The sequence below is a fragment of the Stegostoma tigrinum genome, chromosome 13 (assembly GCF_030684315.1).
Source record: "Stegostoma tigrinum isolate sSteTig4 chromosome 13, sSteTig4.hap1, whole genome shotgun sequence".
NCBI classification, from domain to species: Eukaryota; Metazoa; Chordata; class Chondrichthyes; order Orectolobiformes; family Stegostomatidae; genus Stegostoma; species Stegostoma tigrinum.
The window spans coordinates 54,512,165-54,535,917 of NC_081366.1; positions in this window are offsets into that span (position 1 = coordinate 54,512,165).

Genomic DNA, 23,753 nt, shown 5'->3' on the forward strand with positions numbered 1-23,753 from the left:
ACGAGAGGAGTAATTTTTTTACTCAGATGGTGGTGCATGTATGGAACAAGCTGCCAGAGGAAGTGGTAGAGGCAGGTACAATTACAATTCTTTAAAGGCATCTTTATATAGGTATATGAATAGAAAAGGTTGAGAGAGATATGGACCAAATGCTGGCAAATGGGGCTAGGCCAGATTGGAATGTCTGGTCCCATGGGCAACTTAGACCAAGGAGTCTGTTTCTGTGCTGTATGTCTCTATGAGTGTTATGAAGCAGAGGCTGGCACCCCTCTGCTAACAGAAACCAAAACACCCAGAGAGGCTCGTCTTGCCTCATAATCTGTTAAAAGAAGTGTGAATGTGGTATAACCTGCCTCTCACCCTCCAGTTATAAAGGAGTGGTTAACTGAAATGAAATTGCTTCACTCACTCTATAATCAACCAATAACATTTATTTATCAAACTTTAACAGTGGACAAATTAACAGAACTTCTAACAAACCAAACACTTCTCTCTTCACTACTAATTATTCTGAAATAAAACAAAACTCTAATGGCATCAGAGATAATGGGAACTGCAGATGCTGGAGAATCCAGGATAACAAAGTATGGGGCTGGGTGAACACAGCAGGCCAAGCAGCATCTTAGGAGCACAACAGCTGACGTTTCGGGCCTAGACCCTTCATCAGGAAGGCTTTTCTGATGAAGGATCTAGGCCCAAAATGTCAGCTTTTGTGCTCTTAAGATGCTGCTTGACCTGTTGTGTTCATCCAGCCCCACACTTTGTTATCTAAAACTCTAATGGCAAGCTGTTTCAATAAATACAAGTTCCACTTATACAAACCAAGATAAAAAATAAAATAAAATAAACCTTAATTCCTTGAAATTACAGTCAGGATACATCTTCTAGAATGCCATACACCCTCTCTACTGATCCTTAGTGAGGAACGCCTTTCTCCATCAAATTCTTGTGCCAGGGATTTTAGTTAAGAGTGCTGCTATACCTTTTGTTAGATGATGGTTATTCCAAGAGCTTAGAAAATTCTGTGAGAGCCAATGATTTTCTCAATAGAGGTCCTGAGTTGTTAGATCTAGTAGATGACAGCTGTTCTCACACCAATTTTCAAATACCCTCTTATTTTATACCCTTGATGACCTATCAATTTCTTACAATAGGATTGGTCCTAGTTTGTCAAAATCACCAGATTTATATTTAATTGGTCTTTAGTCTCTAAGTGCCTGGTTTAAATTGATTGACAGGTATTCAAACTATTTGTCTAAACAAACTACTGCCAGGGTTGCTAAACACACAAACTGCTGATACAAACACTTCAATGTCAGGAACTCTCTGTACACCAACTGCTTCTTGCAAACTTTTTTAAAATCTCCAAGCCTAGAAAAAGCACATCATCTTTTAATGGGACCACACACTCCTCCCCCCTATCATCTTACAAACACAAGATTCTAATGTCCTGCCTTCTAATCCACAAATACTCTACCCAACTTCACAACATATTTTAGAAGGTAAGGGTTGCTGTGAATTTCAGGGATCTGGAAGAAAGAGGTCCATGGCCACACACATCATGCCTGCAAGAAAGACAAGGATTTGTTGGTGGTTGAGAAGGAAACATGTCATTGTCAATGTTCTCAGTGACATTGGATACTATGTATCTATTATATCTCGCAACATAAGCAGAGAATCATTTCTTCTTTAAAGTTTAGGAAATGCAGGCTTCCTTGTCCTCCATTTTATTACACTTCCTTCGACTTACAGGAACTTTATCTTGCAAGAGAGGATGAAGAATGCGGTAGTAGTTGTGCAGCCCTGCATTTAGGTAATCTATCTGCCATTATTGAATAGCTAGAGATATGTGGAGGCAGTAAGTGCAAGGCTGTCAAGGAGCTGTGGATTTGAATATTGCAGCAGAAGCAAGGCTGAGGTTAAATATCTAAATGTTAGTGCCAGAGTGTGCTGAGTGTGTAGTAAAGGTGCAGTATATTGATGCATGATATTTGGTATAGCGCAGGGTAGAAAAAATACTTCAAAGGTTTTGCAGTGACCTTGGCTGCTCATTCAGTAGGTTTCAGGTGACACTGTTGCCTGGTTTTTAATTCTAGACTCACCTCCTGTAACTTCTTTCCACTCCTTTTTGTGATCTTTCAGATTCATCTGACCCCGCCTGAGACTATGGCATCTTGCGTACAAACCTATGTCCATCACTACTGCATCCAGTGCCACATTTATCAATATGGAGCCCTCCATTTGCAAGAAATTACATTGAAGCTTTGGTTTGCTCAGATATCCTATTTTTAAAATAACACATAATCAGCAAACAATGCTGCCAGAGCCTTCTACTATAGACTGAGCTCAGTATCAGAGATGGATGTCATTGTCAAGAACCATAGTCCTCTAGATTAAATGGGTACGTACATTTGACGTTGCCCATTTCGATCCAAATGAGCTGAGGAAAGTGATAACTCGCAAGCCCTGCACTCGAGAAACAGGAATATTCAATTTCTGTGATAATGGGAAGATGCTGGAGAATCCAAGATAACAAAATTAACAGAGATGCTCTCTGATGAAGGGTCTAGGCCCGAAACATCAGCTTTTGTGCTCCTGAGTTGCTGCTTGGCCTGCTGTGTTCATCCAGCTCCACACTTTGTTATCAATATTCAATTTCTACCTGTTCAGTGTTATTCTGCTTTTATTCATGTTCATCATTGGCTGGCCCATCCCTAGCTGCTCTTGAGAAGATGAGAGTGAGCTGCCTTCTTGAACCACTGCAGCCTGTGTGCTGTCATGTAGACCCACAACGCCCTTAAGGAGACATTGCTATTACTAAGAAAGATGAGGCTTGTGGAATAGGATCTAGCTGATCAGTAGTTTAGCAGGAATTTTAATGAGGGCAGAATTCATTTGTTGGGAGCCAATCACACCAACTGTGATAGTACTAATTCCAGGTGCCTTTAACTGCAAGGCTCCACTGTGAGTCAGTGACACACAAGTGACAGGATGGATCACCAGTTGGAAGTGTAAGTTCAACTAGAGGTCACCAGCTAATTCTAAATGTCACAGAAGTAAATGTTTTTTTTTCTGGAAAATTCATGCTGACTTAACAATAAGAAGAAAATGGAAAGCTTGTATTCGAATTATTTTGGGTAATGTGGCAGAGTGGCTCATTTGCACATTCTAGAGGCTATATATATTCACATTCAGGGCTGTGTCCTTTGCAATAAGAAGAGACATGTCCATGCATTCTGCTTTTCAATTAAACAAATGCTTGAGAACATCCATTTCATACTGTATTCCCCAAGAATCTGGAGCATTCTTTTTAACTAATCAGAGTTGTCTTGCCTGAGTTGAATTAGGAAAAATAAAGAGATTGACAGGAAACTGCTCCTTGGTGCATTCTCCATGGCAACACCTCAACTGATCAGAGTCCACTTGGCAAAAATCAACAGCCTCTGCATGCAATTTACATTTTTATTCACTTTGTGATTTGGCGTTCGTGCGATTCTGTCCTGATGAGTGCAAAGCAAAAAGCTTCAACAGCAGAAGTGGATGGGGAGGCAATGGCCTAGTGGTATTATCACTGAAATGCTAATTCATGGTAAGATCTGGGAATCTTGGTTTGAATCCTGCCACAGCAGATGGTAGAATTAGAATTCAATAAATATCTGGAATTAGGAGTTTAATGATGACCATGAAGCCAATGTCAGGAAAAACCATCTGATTCACTAATGCCCTGCAGGGAAGGAAACTGCTATCCTCATCTGCTCTGGCCTACATGTCACTCCATACCCACAGCAATGTAGTTGGCTCTGTGGGCAATTAGGGATGGCAATAAATGCCAACCTAGTCAGTGATACCCTCATCCTGTGAATGAATAAATATAAAACGTTTCTTGGCTGAGCAATATTTCGGGTCGTATTACATTATTTCACAAATGCTGCTACCGGTAATGTTCATTGTATTGACATGCTGAGAATGATTGAATAGACTATTGGAAAGGGGGAATTACAAATAATCGAGTCACATTGCAATTTTAGAATAGTTATTAAATGTGCACTGCCCGCTTTGACAATCAAATTTGAAACAAGTTTGAAATATATCAGGTGGATAAAGCAACATAATTTAACTTGTTCTTTGATAGAAAGTTTCAAACAAAAGAATGTGGATACTGCCAACAAGCCTTACCAGGAGTACAATATGTGTGAGAAATCTATGCTTTCTAGCACACTGAATATATACATCTTTAATAAAGCAATAAAAAATTTACTTGCTGCACCAGATACTTTCCAAGTCAACTCCCTGCATCAGAAGGAGCATAACAGATGGCTGAACAGCTTGGTTACCAATAGTTACCTCCAGGAGGATGAATAACTAATGCACAGAAAGGGTACAATAACCCGGTCACCCCGCTTCCCCAGGTTGTGCAGCATCTTGCCTTACACTTGATAGCAACAGCACATAGCAGGTGTTTATTCTTACCAATGTGTTTCTACATCTTGTACCCAAATCATGCATGTGCTTATTATACTGACAGTTGGTAACCCCTGCATGATAATAAATTTTGCTTGGGTAGCCAGACTGCTGAATGAGTTTTCTTCCCTTTTTTCAACGGCTGATTAGGTCACTCTTTTGACTGAAATGTCATTGTGGTGCTAACAGTTGTACTTTGCAATAGGGACTGAAACCCATCACATTTGGGATTGTATTCATTATAGTCTGTAATATCATTGTAGTCTCTGACATTATTATAACTCTGGCATTATTCTGATACCTGTCTGTAGTTCCTTATCACAAAAATCACATCTCACGGCCTAAATCACCAATCATCAATCAACAACTGGAACACGAGGCGTCACAGTTTTGACCAAATCTTTCCGATAAGGTAGGTTTGGGCCTGTCACATATCATGAGAATAAAAGACCATCAGACAGTATATCTCTACCTCAGTTCTGTCACACACAATGTCACAGAACAGTTATATTTCCTCCATTTTCTCCATTAATTTTTGTCAAAATTTGAACACCTAGTTCCAGTTTCCATCAGTGGCAAGCGTATTCTGCGATATGATAAAACAGTCAATCCAGATGCTGAAATTCAGAACAACTGTTACAAGCAAACAACTAAAAAGAATTATGTAAAACTGTGTCCTCCCAGGTACCATCACATGAAACAAAATTGAATATCTGTGATGTGACAAATACAAAGATACTTGAGAGAAAACAAACATTTGATTTCAAGTTTCATAATGTTGCAGCTAAAATTATGAATGCAATTGTACGCATTGTAGTATGAAGTGTTTGTTGCAAAGAAATATAAAATATATCTTCTGCATAATATCCAAATGTTTATATGCAATATTTTCCAAGTGCAATTGTTTTGTCCTGTCCATGATCAATATTTAAATCGATTTTAAAAAGTATATTAATCAGCCGTCAGAGTATGAATTGCCTGTGAAAAATGGCATCGCCTTCTTAATTTATTTGTCTATGATTCACTGGTTTTCAAAAGTAAGAAGGCTGTGGAATTCACAGGGCCAGTTGCTGAGCAATATGCTTAAGGACTACTTCAGCCAGAAAGCATTCTGAAAGATGGACTCAGAACATATCGGAATTTTTTTTCTTGACCTCAAAACACAAAATAACTCTTTGGAGTTGCAGTCACAGTTTAAATGTAGGAATTTATAGCATCAATCCAAGCACAGCAAGACCAAAGCAACAGGAGTGAAGTGAGTGAGCAGATAGAGTCAGAGAATAATAAAGCATGGAAACAGGCCCTTCGGCCCAAACTGGTCCATGCTGCCCACTCAACTAGTTCCAATTGCCCACACTTGGTCCATATCCCCCCAAATCCTTCACATCCATGTACCTATCCAAATGATTTTTAAATGTTGCTATTGTATCTACCTTAACCACTTTCTCTGACAGTCCATTCCACATATGCACCACTCTCTGCATAAAGAAGTTGCATATCAGGTCCTTCCTAAAACTTTCCCCTCTCACCTTAACCCTATGCCCACTAGTTTTCAATTCCCCATGCTTGGGAAAAAGACTGCATGCATTCAGCCTATCTATAACCTTCATGATTTTATACACCTCATTAAGGCCACCCCTCATTCCCCTACATCACATGGAATAAATTCCAATCCTGGCTAATGTCTCCCTATAACTCAGACCTACTAGTCCTGGCAACAGGACTAGTAAATCTTCTTTGCATGCTTTCCAGATTAACAATGTCTTTCCTACAACAGGATGAACAAAACTGTGCACAATACCCCAAGTGTAGTTTCACTGATGACTTACACAACTGTAACACAACATCCAAACTGCAATACTCAATACCTTGAACGATGAAGGGTAACATGCTAAATGCCTTCTTCAACATCCTGTCTATCTGTGATGGTGCTTTCAAAGAACTGTGTCCTTGTATCCCTATGTCCTTCGATTCCAAAACACTCCACAAGACCTTACCATTTCCTGTATAAGTCCTGCCTTGGTTTGACTTTCCAAAGGGCAATACCTCACACTTATCTGTACTGAATTGCATTTACTAGTCCTCAGGCCACTTCCCCATCTGATTAAGTTCCTGCTGTAATTTTTGAAAACCTTCTTCGCTATCAACAATACCTCTTAATTTTGAATTGTCTGCAAAATTACTAATCATGCCTTGTACATTTACATCCAGATCACTTATGTAAAAAACAAATAACAAAGGTCCCAGTACCAACACCATTCATGGACTACTAGTGACAGGCCTCCAGCACAAGAAACATATTTAAACATCACCCTCTACTTCCTACCATTGAGCCAATTTTAAATCCAATTAGCTAGCTGTCTCTGCATCCCATATGACCTAACCTTCATGATTAGCATGCCATGCGGGACCTTGTCAAAGGGCTTAATAAAGTTGGTATAGACAACATCCATTGCCTTACTCTCATCTTCCTCTTGGTTACCTGTTGGAAAAATGCTAACAGATTTGTCAGACATAACTTCCTGCGCACAAATCCATGCTGACTATCCCTAATTAGACATTGACTATCCAAATGCTGGTCGATCCTGTCCCTCAGTATCCCCTCCAATAACTTGCCTACCACTGATGTCAGGCTCACTGGACTGTAGTCCCCTAGATTGTCTTTGCTAGCTCCCTTAAACAATGGAACAACATTAGCCAACCTCCATTCTTTCAGAACTTCACCAGTTGCTAAAGATGAAGCAACAATCTCTGCAAGGCCTTCTGTAATTTCTTCCCTAGCCTCCCACAGTATCCAAGGATGGACTTGATCAGACCCAGGGATTTATCAACCTTAGCACACTTTGAGACTGCAAACACTTCCTTTCTGGTAGTATGTATGCGGTCCAAACATCCCCACTTGTTTTCCTTATTTCTTTAGCATGATTCTCTCCTCAGTAAACACTGAGGAGAAATATTCATTAAAAAATCTCCCTCATCTCCTGTGACTCCACGCATAGACAACCATGCTGATCTTTAGGAACCACCCTCTCGCTCTTAAAAACTATAGAACCTTCTGGGATTATCTTTAACCTTATCTGCCAGATCCATCTCATACCCCACTTTTTTGCTCTTCTGATTTCCCTCTTAAGTGTGCTCTCACACTTTTTATAGTCATCTAGGGATTCACTTCAGCCCAGTAGCTTAAACCCAACATATGCCTTCTTCTTTTTCATGACCAGAGCCTCAATAGCCCTCGTCAGCCAGGAACCCCTAAACCTGCCATCTTTTCCCTTCATCCTAACAGGGGCATACCATTCCTCAACTCATGGCAATATGCTTTTAAAAGCTTCCTATTTGCCAGTCATTCCTTTTCCTTCGAACAGACTTATCCCCAATCGATCTCTGCTGGATTCTGTGTCATTGCCCCAAAATTGGCCCTGCTCCAGTTCAGCACCTTCACCTGCCCTATCTTTTTCCATAACTATGCTAAAACTAAGTGAATTATGGTCACTGGACTCAAAGTGCTCTCTGACTAACACTTCAACCACTTGCCCAACCTTGTTTCCTAAGAGGAAGTCCAGTGTTGCACCCTGCTGAATACAGCTACCTACATATTGCTTTAGGAAACTTTCTTGGGCACATTTGACAAATTCTGAGCCTTTTACACTCTGGGTGGCCCAGTCAATACAGACGAAATTAAAATCTCCAACCAATAATACTCTATTATTCCTACAGGTATCTGCAGTCTCTCTACACCCAACTGGCTATTTGGGAGTCGATATTACAGTCCCAACAGAGTGATCACCCCGTCCTTGTTTCCAGGTTCTAACAATATGGCCTCATTTGATAATTGTTAAGAATATCCTTTCTAAGCACAATTGTTATGTCCTCCCTTATCAAAAGAACAACTTCCCCTCCTCGCATACTTGTACTTCTGTCACGCCTATAGCTTCTGTATCCTGGAACATGGAGTTGCTAGGCCTGCCCTTTTCTCTGTTAAGGCTATAATATCCCAGTCCCCAGAGCTAATCCATGCTCTGAGCTCATCTGCCTTACCAATCAGGCCTCGTGCATTGAAGTAATTGCACTTTAAACCAAATGTCTTTTCCGTCAAGGTAGCTTGTACCTGGCTATCCTGAATAGTAAACTTGCTCTCTATGGCTACTGTATTTTCCCCTGACTTCTTGATGGCCCCTCTCTTATTCAGAGTCCCAAGCCGTGCCAAACCAGTTTAAATCTTCCCTAGCAAATCTCCCCACGACGATATTGGACACCCCTCCGGTTCAAGTGCAATCCTTCACTCTATACAAGTCACTTCTACCCCAGAAGAGATCCCAATGATCCAAGAACTGAAAACCCTGCCCCCTACACTAGCTCCTCAGCCACACATTCATCTGGGCTATCTTTGTATTTCTACCCTCACTGGCACATGGTACTGGGAGTAACCCGGGGATCACTACCCTTGATGTCCTGCTTTTTAACTTCTTACCTAACTCCCTATACTCATTTCATAGAACCACATCCCTTTGTCTACCTATGTCATTTGTACCAACGAGCACAATGATCTCTGGCTGTTCACCCTCCCCCTTCAGAATGTTCTGAAACTGCTCAGAGATGTCCATAACCTTGGCACCTGGGAGGCAAAACACTATCTTGGTGTCTCTTCCATCTGTCCCCTCACAATTGAGTCTCCTGTCAGTGTTTCTCTGTCTGACTACAGCCTTTTCCTCAGAGTCTCAGAGCTGGTCACTGTGCCACTGACCTGACTGGTGGTGCTAGTTCCTGAAAGGTCATTTCACCCAACAGCATCCAAAGCAATATACCTGTTATTGAAGAGAATGGCTATAGGAGAACCCGGCACTATCTGCCTTCCCTCCTTACCTCTTCTGGTAGTCACCCAGCTTTTTACAACTTGCACCCTAGGAGTGACCACTTCGCTATAGCTCTTAACAATGATGTCCTCTGCACCCCGGATGACCCTGAGTGCATCCAGCTCTCGTTCCTTAGCTCGGTCTGCCATGAGCATTTGAGCAGCCAAGTGCACTTCTCACAAGTGTAGCCTGTGGGATGCTGAAGGCCTCCCTGACCTCCCACATCCTGCAAGATGAGCATGCTATAGCCCCAACTGCCATTGCCTTCAATCAAGATAGAAAGCAAGTAGAGTTAAAGAGCCTGTACCACTGCTGAGCCTCCTCACACCAAAGTCTCTTGAGCAAAAGCCTCAGCATTTCCACTCTAACACTGGCCCAATCTCTAAAAAGCTGCACCCATGTACACTTCTACCTTGCCAGTTAACTTCCTCCTCACAAAGTCATTTTTTTTTTCCAGTCAGAAGAGGAGGAAGAGTGAAAACCACCAACACACTGCTTCAGGTTTAACCACACTTTGGCATCAGGTTCTCTCAGAACTCCTGTACAGTCATGATGACTGTGGCAATAGCTCCCAGAATTCCATTGTGATGACTCTCAGCCACCCTCTGATTCACGGCCTCCACAGGACACCCTCGATGAGATAATCTACTTTCTACTGACATTTGCTGAGGATTAAATGCTGGCTGCAACATCAGAACTCCCCAGGATCATAATGCAGAAACACATAACTTGTATATCCAGAGACTGTAGGAGCTGCAGATGCTGGAGAATGTGAGATAAAAAGGTATAGAGCTAGTTTAACACAGCAGGCCAAGCAGCATCAGAGGAGCAGGAAGGCTGACGTTTTGGACCTAGACGCTTCTTCAGAAAAACTTTTGCCCACTGTGGTAGAGTCTCCTCTACATCGGGGAAATCAAGCAGAGGCTTGGGGACCACTTTGCAGATCGCCTACGCTCAGTTTGCAACTGCACCTCCCAGTCATAAACCATTTCAATTCCCCCTCCCATTTCGCAGATGACATGCCCATCCTGGGCATCCTGCAGTGCCACGGCAATGCCACCCGAAGGTTGCGGGAACAGCAACTCATATTCCGCTTGGGAACCCTGCAGCCCAATGGTATCAATGTGGACTTCACAACTTTCAAAATCTCGCCTCCCCCTACCGCATTCCAAAACCAGCCTTGATCGTCCCCATCTCCCTAACCTGTCCTTCCTCTCACCTATCCCCTCCTTCCATCTCAAGCCCCAACCCCATCTCGTACCTACTAACCTTATCCCACCTCCTTGACCTGTCTATCCCCCCCCGCCCCGGACTGACCTATCTCCTCCCTACCTCCCCACCTACACTCATCTTTACTGGCTTCATCACCGCCTCTTTGGCGGGTCTGTCTCCTCTCCACCTATCTTCTCCTATATCCATCTTTTATCTGCCTCCCCCTCGCTCCGTATTTATTTCAGATCCCCCTCCCCCTCCCCCATTTCTGAAGAAGGATCTAGGCCCGAAATGTCAGCTTTCCTGCTCTTATGATGCTGCTTGGCCTGCTGTGTTCATCCAGCTCTACACCTTGTTATCTCAGATTCCCCAGCATCTGCAGTTCCCATTATCTCAGGTAAATAGGATGTTAGGTAAGTGCTTAAAGTATTTAGTGTAGAGCACAGTGGTTGTAAGGTGTTGGTCCCACTAGGAAAATGGGCAGATGCAGCAGTTGGGATAGTCATATCACAAAGAGGTCTCAAAGATGAGGCATGGGAGAGGTTTGAGTCCAGTGGTATGGATCAGGGAGGAGATAGGAATGTTGGCTCCTGGCAAAGGGTTGCGGATTACAGGACTGGGTGATGAGAGCGGGGGTTTCAGGTTCCAGGGACAGGAGAAGGATAGCGTTCAGAATGGCAGCACAAAGTATCCGGATGCATCTGCAAAGGCGTAGAGAGGGACTGTAGAGACGAAGAAAATCCCCTTTATGCCTGGGACATTGACCACCTCTACCATTGTGACCCAGTACCCTCTGTTGCCAGTTAAATGCCAGAGGGGTAAGGCACAGGCATCTAGAATGCCAGGTAAATAGGATGATAGGTAAATGGATAAAGTGTTTGCTGTAAAGCAGGGTGACTTAAGATCTAGTGTCCCCAGGATCCTGAATACTTCTCTCAATTGCTGCTCAATGGCTTAAATAGGCCTTCCAAAAAAGAATCAAAGCAGATTTCTCACCAGCTCTCCAGCCAACCGACAAGACCTCCAACATCGCAACAAGATTCTCATAATGTCTCCACATATGGTTAAGTGTTGGAGTTTGTTTTATAATGTCCTGTGACATGTTTTGGGGAATTTTATTTTGATAATGTTGCTACATGACAGCTGTTGTTTGTGTTGTGTACTGTTACATTTAGTGGTGATGTTATTTTCTCCTATTATCAAGGCTTTAAATTCAGATCTGAGAATTCTACTTTATATCATTTGTCATTGCTGTTTCTGTATCCCTAATGCTTGTTTTCTAATCCAACAACCACCAACATTTGGAGAAGCATGATATGTATTTGTGGCTTCCAAGTGGTTGTTCCAGAACAGTTATCAGTGGCCAGTACACAGTCAACCTAAAATGAGCACTGAGTTGAAGTTAATTATAAAGCCGTATTGATCCTGATATGCATGCTATCAACTGAATGCCCTCAACCATGTTAAAAACTCATGCAAACAATCAGCATCAGGTGCAGCTATGTACATAAACCTAAAGAACTGGAAATGCTGTAAATCAGAAGCAAAAACAGCATTTGTTAGAAAAACTCAGTAGGTCAGGCAGCATTTGTCAGGAGAAATCAGAGTTAACATTTCAAGTCTGGTGACACTCCCTCAGAACTCAGAGCTTAGTAGTAGCAGCTCTGAAGGAGGGTCACCGGACCCAAAACGTTAACTCTTCACAGATGCTGCCAGACCTGCTGAGCTTTTACAGCAACTTCTGTTTTTGCAGCTACGTATAGTTCTGATATATTGAAACTCAACCACTACACCAACGTTTGTGCCACTTCAGCAAGTTTCAGTTGGACAAAACAGAAATCAAACACAGGATTAATGATTCTATAAATGAACAGTCAAAAAAAAATCACCAATGGGTATTAAAGGAAGCAGAAAATAATTTTTCTTGTTCAGCTGAGCTGAGCCAAGGGATAAGCCTTTTCTGATGCAAGCAGTATTTTAAGTTCCTGCGTGTGTGCGTGTGTGCGTGTGTGTGTGTGTGTGTCAGCTGATGCTAACCCTGATGCATGTTTTTTCTTATGATCACTTAATGAGATTCTCTGACATGCAGCTCTACAGAGAGGGCACCACATCCTTATCAGAACACTTCCCATCATAAATCAAGTTTGCATCATTAGACCCTAATAGATTACAACACTCTAAGAAAAACACATTAGCTGTCCAAAAACAAATGTATTTTGTTTTTATTTCAATCCCCTGGCAATTTCCTATGTTCACTGAGATCTAAAGGCAGGTCATCTATTCAACAGTACTAAACGGGACATGCAAATCTTATTAACTCCAGAAAATGATACACCAAAAGACAATATTTTGAAGGCTTCAAAATTAAAATCGGCTTGACATATAATATTCATCATCCATTTTATCTTCCATTTGACAAATAATCTTTGCAAGTCTGCTTATCTTTTGGGATGCATTTTATCTTTGCACACATTAGAATACAATAACATTTAATTTTCTTTTTAATATTCATGTGGGCCACAGTGTAGAAGAACACAAACTGTGAGGGAAGTTTTTTAATTTCTGCTTTGTGTAAGCAGGATGGTGACTGTCCTATTTCTGTTCTGTATCATTTATCAATGGGCATTCCCCTGGGTAACTGAGCAACCTGCCTGAAATAGATGGGAGAATAAGGGATCTTTATTTTAACCGCCTACTGAGTTCATCATGTGTGATGTGCTCACTAGCCAGTAAACAGCACAACAGAAGAGACCTAGGAAAATAAGTGTTAAAGTTATTTTTGTGGGTCCAGAAGGGGTCCATTAATGAAAGAGTGACCCAGCCCTCCCAATAGTGCCATCAACTAGCAGCAGACTGGCATACTTCCAGTTGCCCACCAAAAGCTAAAACCTACTGGTTTATCTCTACTCTTGTTTGTTCAGTTAATGAGTTCAGAGAAAAAATTGCAACTTAGAAATGATGACTTATGTTGTTTGCATAATACCTTGTCACAATAGGGACAAAAATAAATCATTGATTTTCAAATCGCCTCGTCTGATTTTAATACCTGGGGCCTTCTCTGACAGAAATAGCTTTACAAGGGGAAAAAAAGTATTGACTTTAAAAGGGCCACATTAGTCAGCTGGCTGCACAATTTAACTAAGCTTTGTGAAACTAATATGAAATAACAAAACCATCTGGACAGAATTTTATCAAAAGCCACTGAAACTAGTGAAGAAACATTCCCTGTTTTGAATTATGCTTATACAAAATGTGTCACAAATTGGAGATTAAATGCATTGCCTGCAAATGAGCTCAAATCCTGGAATACAGAAAGGTGTAATATTTCAGGGAACTGCTTTTGGCAGAGCAGAGGAGACAGATTGGTGACTGGAATCAGCAGGAGAAAGCTTTCTCCATTAGCCTATTGAAGAACAAAGCACCCAATGACAACATAAACCAAAAGGAAATAATAGAACACCTGGAACTCTAGGCACAACTGAAATATATGTTACTGCTGAGGATATAAGACATCAATTAAACAAATGAAATCCCAGGTTAGAACATTTACATCCCAAGGGCTCCCTAAGATAATAAACCTTTTTTTATTTCATTCAAGATAATTTTGAAATTGGCTCATTTTGTTCCAGGTGAGCCAGTTAATAATGTTTTAACTGGAGAGAAGTATAGCCTTCTGCTAAAAGTAACATTTTCTTTAGCAGATGATAGAGGAGTTTGAAAGAAGGAGAATCAATTCACCCCTCCTAGCTAAATTGTAACAAAATGTATGTCACATTCTTCTGTTCACTGATCATATTAACTTAATAAATGCTTCAATATTTACTCTTTATGTTTACTAAAGATGCAAGTACTGTCTTTTAGTCTTGATGCGCACATGTAAATTTTTGTCTAAAAACTTCAATCTCATTTAGATCTGCAAACTCCACTGTATGACATGCAGTTTGTTTCTCTGGTTTGGAAATGGAGCTCTAACTTTTCAGTATAAATGTAATAATCACAGCATTTAAGTTCTGATCCATTGGGAGCAACTGCTTTCTTTACTAGATCAATTACAAAACTAACCAAGTAATAAAGTCTTACTCCGATCATTCTCATCTTTAGTTGGATGACAGACATGCCAGAATGATTGCAGACAAGTTGCATTGTATGTTTGGCAAGGTGAAAGTCAGACAAAAGCAGCATATGAACAGATCTCCTGAAATAATATAGACTTCCTATCTAATGTATTACAACACCCTAAATGCATAAATGATGGGACCACTGGGACCAGGCTGAGATGCAGGAGGGATGAATTTGGGATGGAAACCTGACAATTTTCACGTTAAAGCTGGATATTCCCAAAAGCAGCTAGTAGCAGGACAGAAGCCAACATTTACACAAGGAAGAAAGAGTATTAACTCATTTAACTGGGCAATCCACTCCAGTTTTTTTACGGTTTACTGATCTTTACTAGGAGTGGTCAGAAACCACAGGGTTTCCGGTTTCTGAGTTTTACTTGGTAGAAAGATGCAGTGAGTCTGTGGGAGACCAAGTGTGGTTCCAGATGGCAACCATCAATAATTCCAGCACAGCTTGGCAAGTGGTAGAGCAGCGTGAGCATTGATATGCACAGTCATGAATGGGGAAGCTAACACTTGTTAGGTTAAATGATGAGAGTAAAAGGCACAGGAGACAAAGATTCTACATGCCATGGGCCTCAATCGTTCACATATTGGTTCCCTCAGCTAGTAGAAGCAGCCAAAAGGGAGTCATCTCCAGCCAGAGCCAACAAGGCAGCAAAAACCAGAGTGGCAGCAAGTGGGCCAGCTTCAGGAACATGATGGTTGAAATGATGAAAGTGGACACATAACCACATTCTAGGTGACAAAGAGTTTACTTGCCACTAAGAGCCTAGTAGTTGAGATTTAGCTACCCACAGGTAGCAGAGCAGCAATGTCACCATAGACTCTGTCCCTCTCGACAGTGCACCACCCTCCATGTGGTGACACATGGAGGAAATGCTGAGCCATGTGGGAAAGAGTAACCATCAATGATTTGTGAATTTCTATGCTTCTATGACATTAGCGGATGTGCAGGTGAACATCTGTTTAATGTGGAAGGTTTTCTTGGGGCCTTGGATGGAGGTGAGGGGAGAGGTGTAGGGGCAGGTGTAGCACCTCCTGCAGTTGCAGAGAAAGGTGCCAGGTGTGGTGGGGTTAGTCGGGAGTGTGGCAGGGACGAGGGCGTCGCGGAGAAAGCGGTCCCTCCGGAAGGCAGGTACGGGTAGGGAGGAAAATATATTCTTTGTAGTGGGGTCAGATTGCAGGAGGCAGAAGTGCTGGAGAATGATGCATTGAATCCAGAGGTTAAGGGGAATTCTGTCTTTGTTGTTATTGAGGGGAGGGCATGTGAGGGCTGAGGTGTGGGAAATGCAAGAGATGTGGTCGAGGGCATTTGTGACCACTGAAGGGGGAAAATTGCGGTCCTTGAAATACGAGGATAGTTTTGTAGAAACGTTTTACTTACAGAAGTTCAACAACTTTAAATTGCTGACTGTTTCACCTTGAGTTTGTGATTTTCTTGTCAATTTCATCTCCATTGGCAAGTAGAACCATTGCTCTTCTATAATGGGAGATGGATTTGTGTGAGAGAACGTTTGAAGCCAGAATCTCACACATTTCAGACCACATCATGTACGTGATGAATAAGCAACACTTACAAGTTTAAAAGATGCTTTAGAAGTATATGATGCTTTGCAACAACCTGCTTAGATGCTTCACAAAACACCTCTGGAGCACATGGAACTTGAACTCAGGCTTTCTGATCCAGAGGTAAAGGATCTACCACTGCACCAAAAAAGTTCCATATTGGAAGTATTTAACATTCTGAGTTTCCATCATTACGTTTATCTGTCACAACTGTGATTAAAAATTAACTGCTGTCTATAGCAGAGCCAAGTCTAGTGAGACATCAATCAACAGTATGTCAAACACCACACTGCACACAAACTGATAAAGTAATGGAGCTGCCCTGAGAAATATATGATCATACATATTTTAAGGTTCCTAAAGTAGCAAAATAAGCTGGTTTAAGAATAAATTTCAGACCATAATTGTAATAACTATTTTAGTGAATAATATTAAAGAATGGACAATGTTCTGTTTCATATCACTGAAGGACAAAGAAAGCAAACATCTGCTGTTACTTTAATCTCATATAACAAACTGCGATCAAATCTGCTGTGTGATCTTTGTTCAGATAGTTTGTAACTTTGGAGTGCAATACATTTTTAAATGTTAGATGGTTATCTCAAACAAATGGCCTTTTCGATTCTAAGTAAAATCACATCACAAGAAACTGCTAAGTACAGTGCTGGCAGGCTTAGTTAATATATTTGTAGGGTTTTGGTTTGCAATCTGTAATTAGCTGAATTTAGGTGGATCAAATCACTCTCAGATTCCTGGTTCTAGAAACTAGACTGACTTAGGGAAGGTGAAGTGAAGAAGGCGATAGACAGGCGTTTCAGGGCAAAAGAATCTCTGCATTAATTTACAATACAATTGGTAAGTATAATACAAGAAATAAAGATAAATGCAATAAACAGTGAATCAGGCTTCCAACGCTTGGGATCCCATGCACTCTCACCACTCTACCCTCCCCTCCCCTCCTAGATTGGAAACTTTGGGATCTTGGGGATTTAAGCTCACCACTGAGGAAAACATGGTTTTGAAGTACAGCTGGCTGTCCCTGCTTGCTGTACTGGGTGCCTGAATGAAGACTTCTCACTGCATAGACCTTCACCCTGGCTTGAGTCCACAGATGCGGTAGGACGCATAGTGGATCTATCAGGTAAATACTTGCTTTTCCTTTCTTTCTGATGGTTTTACTGGCCCATTTTTCATCTCAGGATGTCCCTGAGGCCTTGCGGTGTCAGTCAAGTCAGTCGCTTTTGGAGTTTGTCGGTTCTTAAGTCTGCTGATCATGGGCATTTGCTGTTGGTTCCTTTGGTTCGGCACAGGCCTGTGTTGGTAGCTCTTGTAATTCGTCTTGGGGATCAATCTTTGGAATGCCTCCCAAGGGTAGCTCTCTAAGGTGAGGTCAGAGCCTGAAACTTTACTGTTTGTGGGTCCCTTTTCTTCGCACCAGACCTGTGCTTTCCATTGTGTTACTGGTGTTCCTTTGGAAGTCAATTGATTTCCCAATCATTACGAGTATGCGTGAATGGATTTTGATTGAAGTTGGATGTTCGGTATCTCTGTAGCCTGAGGCGTACAAGTTAGTTTGGTCTAGACTGTTAGGTTTGGTTGATTATTCTGTTGGGCCTCATGTTTAGTCTGGACAGAGTGCACCACATTGTCCTGTCATGCTGTGCTCTGTAGGCGATGTACTGGATGCTGAGAAACTGGGGAAATGGAAATGGTCTTCTGAGAAGGAGGAGGACAAGGACACTGAGGACGAAGACGTTCTCCTTGTGCATGGTAGAGCTCAGACATTTAGGCTCTGCAACGCAGACAGGAACCAATTGACATTCATCTCCTGTTGATCAGAACTGGGTACAGCTGACATTATGGAATATAAACAGCTTTTGGTTATGATGCCACTATTTGGTTTGCACTGCAGAGCCTTAACTATAGCCTCTAATCATTTTGTTAGTGTACACGTTTGGTAACTGAATAAAAGCTCACATTTGAAATTGCCCAACCACTTGTCTGTATGTGATGTTCCTCCACTGGACAATGATAGGCTGTGGATGTCCATTGGGTACTGAAAGCAGAGTAGCCTCCAGTGGAAATGTACATTGGAATCCCAGGCTGAAAAATAGCCTCAGACAGAAATCATTCCACCTCTGTTGTCTGTTTGCAGTCTGAACCCAGGATTTTTTCCAGTACTTTGGATGTTAGAAAAGTCCAGTGTCTTGTCCAGTATTTTAAATGATAGGAATTTTTGCTCAATGCTACAACTGCAATATTGTAATATCACTTGAAGAACTTTCAAACAAAGCTGCATTGTTTCCAATGCATAGCCAGTGTAGTTGACACTCACTCATACATACGACACCATTCTCTCACCCTATTCACTTTAAACCACCACAAAACAGAGTTTACCTGTCCTTATCTACACCCTATTTAGACAACCTTTGTAAATCCCTGCTACTCTGCCTCCAGTACCCAATGGAAACCAAAGAGTAGCATCACGATCAAAAGCGGTTTATATTCCATAATGGTCTGCTGTACCCAGTTCTCATCAACGGGAGATGAATGTCAATGAGTTCATGTCTATCTTGCAGAGCCTGAAACATCTGAGCTCTGCCACGTGCAAGGAGAACGCCTTCCCTTTCAGTGTCCTTGTCCTCCTCCTTCTCAGAAAACCATTTCCCCAGTTTGTCAGCATCCAGGACATTGTCTTGTCATGCTGTGTTATGTAGGCAATGTAGCATACTCTGTCCAGGCTAAACATGAGGCCCAAACCCAAACAACTTCAGCAGCATCATTGTTTGCTCAAATCAATCATGGGCAAATCAAATAATTACCACTATCATGACAAATTATATTTAAGATAACTTATGCTTGATAAGTATAAATCGTATTCTAGATGAAAAGTTATATTATTCAAAAATGACTGGATGTTAAGTTATTTAAATTGATATAAATGCTAAACTTGTCAATGATAAGTTACCATACAATGAATGCCAACAACATTGTCTTTCAAGGGCAGATGATGTTAAGCATCAGACCAGCAATTACAGATGATATTTAAGTATCTTTTGTCTTGACGCATGATACCAATGAATATTTCTGGAAAAGGGAGCAAAAAGACCTCAAACTTTGGATCAGTGTTTCAGTATGCTGTAGCAAATAGCAAAATAATTTTTTTACAATAAAATGTTGACCTAGCCCTTGACACCTATGTCCAGTGAATGAATAAAAAAAGTGTCTTACCAATTATCTTTTTGTTTTTATGCAACTAAATTCTGGACAAAATTGATGCTGATATTCTCACATGATATTTTAGGGTGTATTTTCGATTTCTCATTTGTAAATCTTACTGACAATATTTCACTCAGGAGAATTAAATTGAAATTCGAGCATGTTAATTGAATGTTCTGTATCAGACGTCTAGAAGAGAGACAATCGAACAAGAATTGCAGAGATCTGCCGTGACTTTTTAATATAGCCCTCTTAAAAAAGTATTTGAGTGAGATCTCAAAGGGATTATTATTTTGTAGCTCTATCTACGTGCACTGAGCGCTGAGTTTGTAATTGTATCACATAATATTAATGTAGGCCACTGACTTGTCAAGTAATTAACATAGCTGATCCAAAAAGTGATTATACCAGTATCACTTTTGGTAGTACCCAGTAGTTCCAACATTGCTAAAATAAAGAATTTTATGTTAGAGTGAGGCATTCTCCTCACCTCCTGGTTGTCATGATGTGTTTTAGTGGAAGTGTTTTCAACCCCTTTGAGCTTTCTTACTTTAGTTAAAAAAAAACACAAGAAACAGGCTTTCTACTAAGTTTAAATCAGAAGAAAAGAGGAATATTTGTTCTCGCAGCACTCTGGAATGTAAATGCAATGGACACATTCACTCTCTTGCACAGTGGCACAAACTTAAATAAAAATGGATTTTAGACCATAGAACATGCAGCCAGATTTTAATAGAATATAAGAAGCAAATCAAATTCAAATTGAAACATTTAAAGTCTTTACAGTGTAGTGCTATGATCAGAGAGAGTGGGAACTGCAGATGCTGGATAATCCGAGATATCAAAGTGTAGAGCTGGATGAACACAGCAGGCCAAGCAGCATCTTAGGAGCACAAAAGCTGACATTTTGGGTCTCGACCCTTCATCAGACCCTTTCTGATGAAGGGTCTAGGTTCGAAACGTCAGCTTTTGTGCTCCTCTGATGCTGCTTGGCCTGCTGTGTTCATCCAGCTCCACACTTTGTTATCACAGTGTAGGACTGGATGGGCTTCCTCTCATGGTTCTTTAAAGAAGAGTGGAAGTTCCTGCATTTCCACATGTGATGGTGGTTGAGTGTCCATAAAGCTAATCTTTTTGGGTGAAAATGAACTGTCAAACTCTTTAAGCAGCGTTCTGTCTATCTAGCTGGAGAAATTGTCTATCTTGTCCTGTTTCTCTCCATATTTACTGATTTAATTCTGGTTTATTAGGGTAATGAGATTCATTTTGTGCAGCCAATTTAAATGACATGATCAATACTTCTACTCAACATCCTGAATGATTTAATTAAAAGCCAATGGCAAATGAGCTGGTTAGCTAGCTCACTTCACTGGATTGCAGAATGGAGTGATGCCAACAGTATGGGTTCAATTCCTGTATCTGCTAAAGTTACCATGAAGGTTCCATTCTTAAATTTAGCCCTGAGTTGTGGTGACCTTCAGGTTAAACTACAACCACCAATCTCTGTAATGAAAATGATCCTCTGGGGCTATGCTGCGATATGCTTTGGGATATCCAAAGTAATGAAAGTTGTTATAAAATTGTACGTGATGACAGTCTTTGTTACAACCAGAGTCCAGGAGAAGGTTCCCCAGTCATTATGATTCATATGATCACACTCATGGTGCTACGCCCTTAAATGACAAAGGAGAAATTGGCTTTGCTTTCATATTCAACTCTATCCGACCTTGGTTGGTTTTAAGAAGGTTAACTTAACTCAAGAGATCCCTTCACTTGTGGATATTTTTCCCAGTTCCAAAGTATTTATGTTTTAAAGGGAGCCAATTTAACCAGACTTTGTGGGTTAAAGAGAGTCAGGCTAGAACACAGAACAATAATGAAACACAACATATGTACACATAGATTCAAAATAAGAAGTGAGGAAACTCATAACAGTTAGAGAGAAAAAAAACATAAAAATCAGTCTTTGGCTTGTTTGTGAGAAGTAGATGGTGAAATGTTATTGACATTAAGTAGGGTGGTTCCAACACCTCTGACCTTGGCAGTTGGGCAGTCGATTCAGAAACTCTTGATTTTCCAATTTATCCTGCTTCCCCAGTGGTTTTGCAGAATTCTTAGTTCCATCAGATAGTGAAAGAGAGAGCGCCCCTCCTCTCTTCCTGTCACTGCAGAGGTACCTAGCAGATATTCTTCAGCTGTGACCTTCACACCATACACGAAACTCATGGAACTAGAACCCCAGACTCACACCCCGCCCCCGCCACAACCGCCCCTAGAGGAACCCCTCATTCTCACATGCCACCCCACCAACCTCCGGATACAACGTATCATCCTCCGACACTTCTGCCATCTACAATCCAACCCCACCACCCAAGCTATTTTTCCATCCCCACCCTTGTCTGCCTTCCAGAGAGACCACTCTCTCCGCGACTCTCTTGTCCGGTCCACACACCCCTCCAACCCCACCACACCCGGCACGTTCCCCTGCAAACGCAGGAAGTGCTACACTTGTCCCCATACCCCCATCCCAGGCCCCAAGATGACCTTCCATATCAAGCAGATGTTCACCCGCACATCTGCCATTGTGGCATATTGTATCCATTGCACCTGGTGTGGCCCCCTCTACATTAGGGAAACCAAGTGAAGGCTTGGGGACCGCTTTGCAGAACATCTCCGCTCGGTTTGCAACAAACAACTGCACCTCCCAGTCGCGAACCATTTCAATTCCCCCTCCCATTCCTCAGACAACATGTCCATCATGGGCCTTCTGCAGTGCCACAATGATGCCACCTGAAGGTTGCAGGAACAGGAACTCATATTTCGCTTGGGAACCCTGCAGCCCAATGGTATCAATGTGGACTTCACAAGCTTCAAAATCTCCCCTTCCCCCACTGCATCACAAAACCAGCCCAGCTCATCCCCTCCCCCCACTGCATCCCAAAACCAGCCCAGCCTGTCTCTGCCTCCCTAACCTGTTCTTCCTCTCACCCACCCCTTCCTCCCACGTCAAACTGCACCTCCATTTCCTACCTACCACCTCATCCCGCCTCCTTGACCTGTCCATCTTCCCCACTGACCTATCCCCTCCCTACCTCCTCACCTATATTCTCCTCTCCACCTATCTTGTTTTCTCTCCATCTGCGGTCCGCCTCCCCCTCTCTCCCTATTTATTCCAGAACCCTCTCCCCATCCCCCTCTCTAATGAAGGGTCTAGGCCCGAAACGTCCGCTTTTGTGCTCCTGAGATGCTGCTTGACCTGCTGTGTTCATCCAGCTCTACACTTTGTTATCTTGGCTTGAACAGAATTGGGTTTCAACTGGGATTTTTAATCTCTTCTCTTGTGCATTACGGAAAGGCAAGAACACAAACATGGCTTTCACCAAAAACTGTTTCTTTTTCTATCTCATTTCCTTTCCACGGTCTGCAATATACCTCACAGAAGATATTTTCTACTGAGATGTTAATTGATCTCCATCAATTGGGTCTTGGCCTGAAACGCCAGCCTTCCTGCTCCTCTGACAATGTTTGGCCTGCTGTGTTCATCCATCTCTACACCTTGTTGTCTCAGATTCTCCAGGATCCTACTATCTCTGAAACAATTTCTAAATAGCTTCTAGGTGTGGAATAGCATGGTCTCCCTTGGGACAGTGTACAATCCACACAGAAACTTTCCACACAGTCACTGAATTACTTTCTCAGAAATGTTGTTCCCAGCCATGTTTTTGGCTTGTCCTCTTTTTATTTTGACAACAGCAAGAACTATCACATTCAAAAGACGAATATGTCCATAAGTATATTGTGTTGACAGTCCATTGTCTTACAATTGTTTCTCTGTAGTGTGGAGCTGGAGGAACACAGCAGGCCAGGCAGCATCAGAGGAGCAGGAAAGCTGATATTTTGGGTCTGGACCCTTCTTCAGAAAACGATTTTCTAAAGAAGGGCCCAGACCCGAAACACCAGCTTTCCTGCTCCTGTGACGCTGCCTGGCTTGCTGTGTTCTTCCAGCTCCACGTTGTGCTATCTCAGACTCCAGCATCGGCAATTCTTACTATCTCTGAATGGTTTCTTTATGTTAGGTTTTAGGCTCAGAGACAGTCATTCTAGGGCTCCATAGATTTTATGTTTTGGTCAGAACACAAACAAGGGAAGATATGAACCCTACAGAGGGTTTTTGTCTTGGCATGTTCATTCAAGTGAAGACCACTCCTATGGTCATTTATATTTTACGAACTTCACAGAAGCATGTTCACACATAAGTTAATAACTCAAGATCACCTGACAATTGATGTTCACCTCAGTCCAAGGTAAATTCTCCCAATGT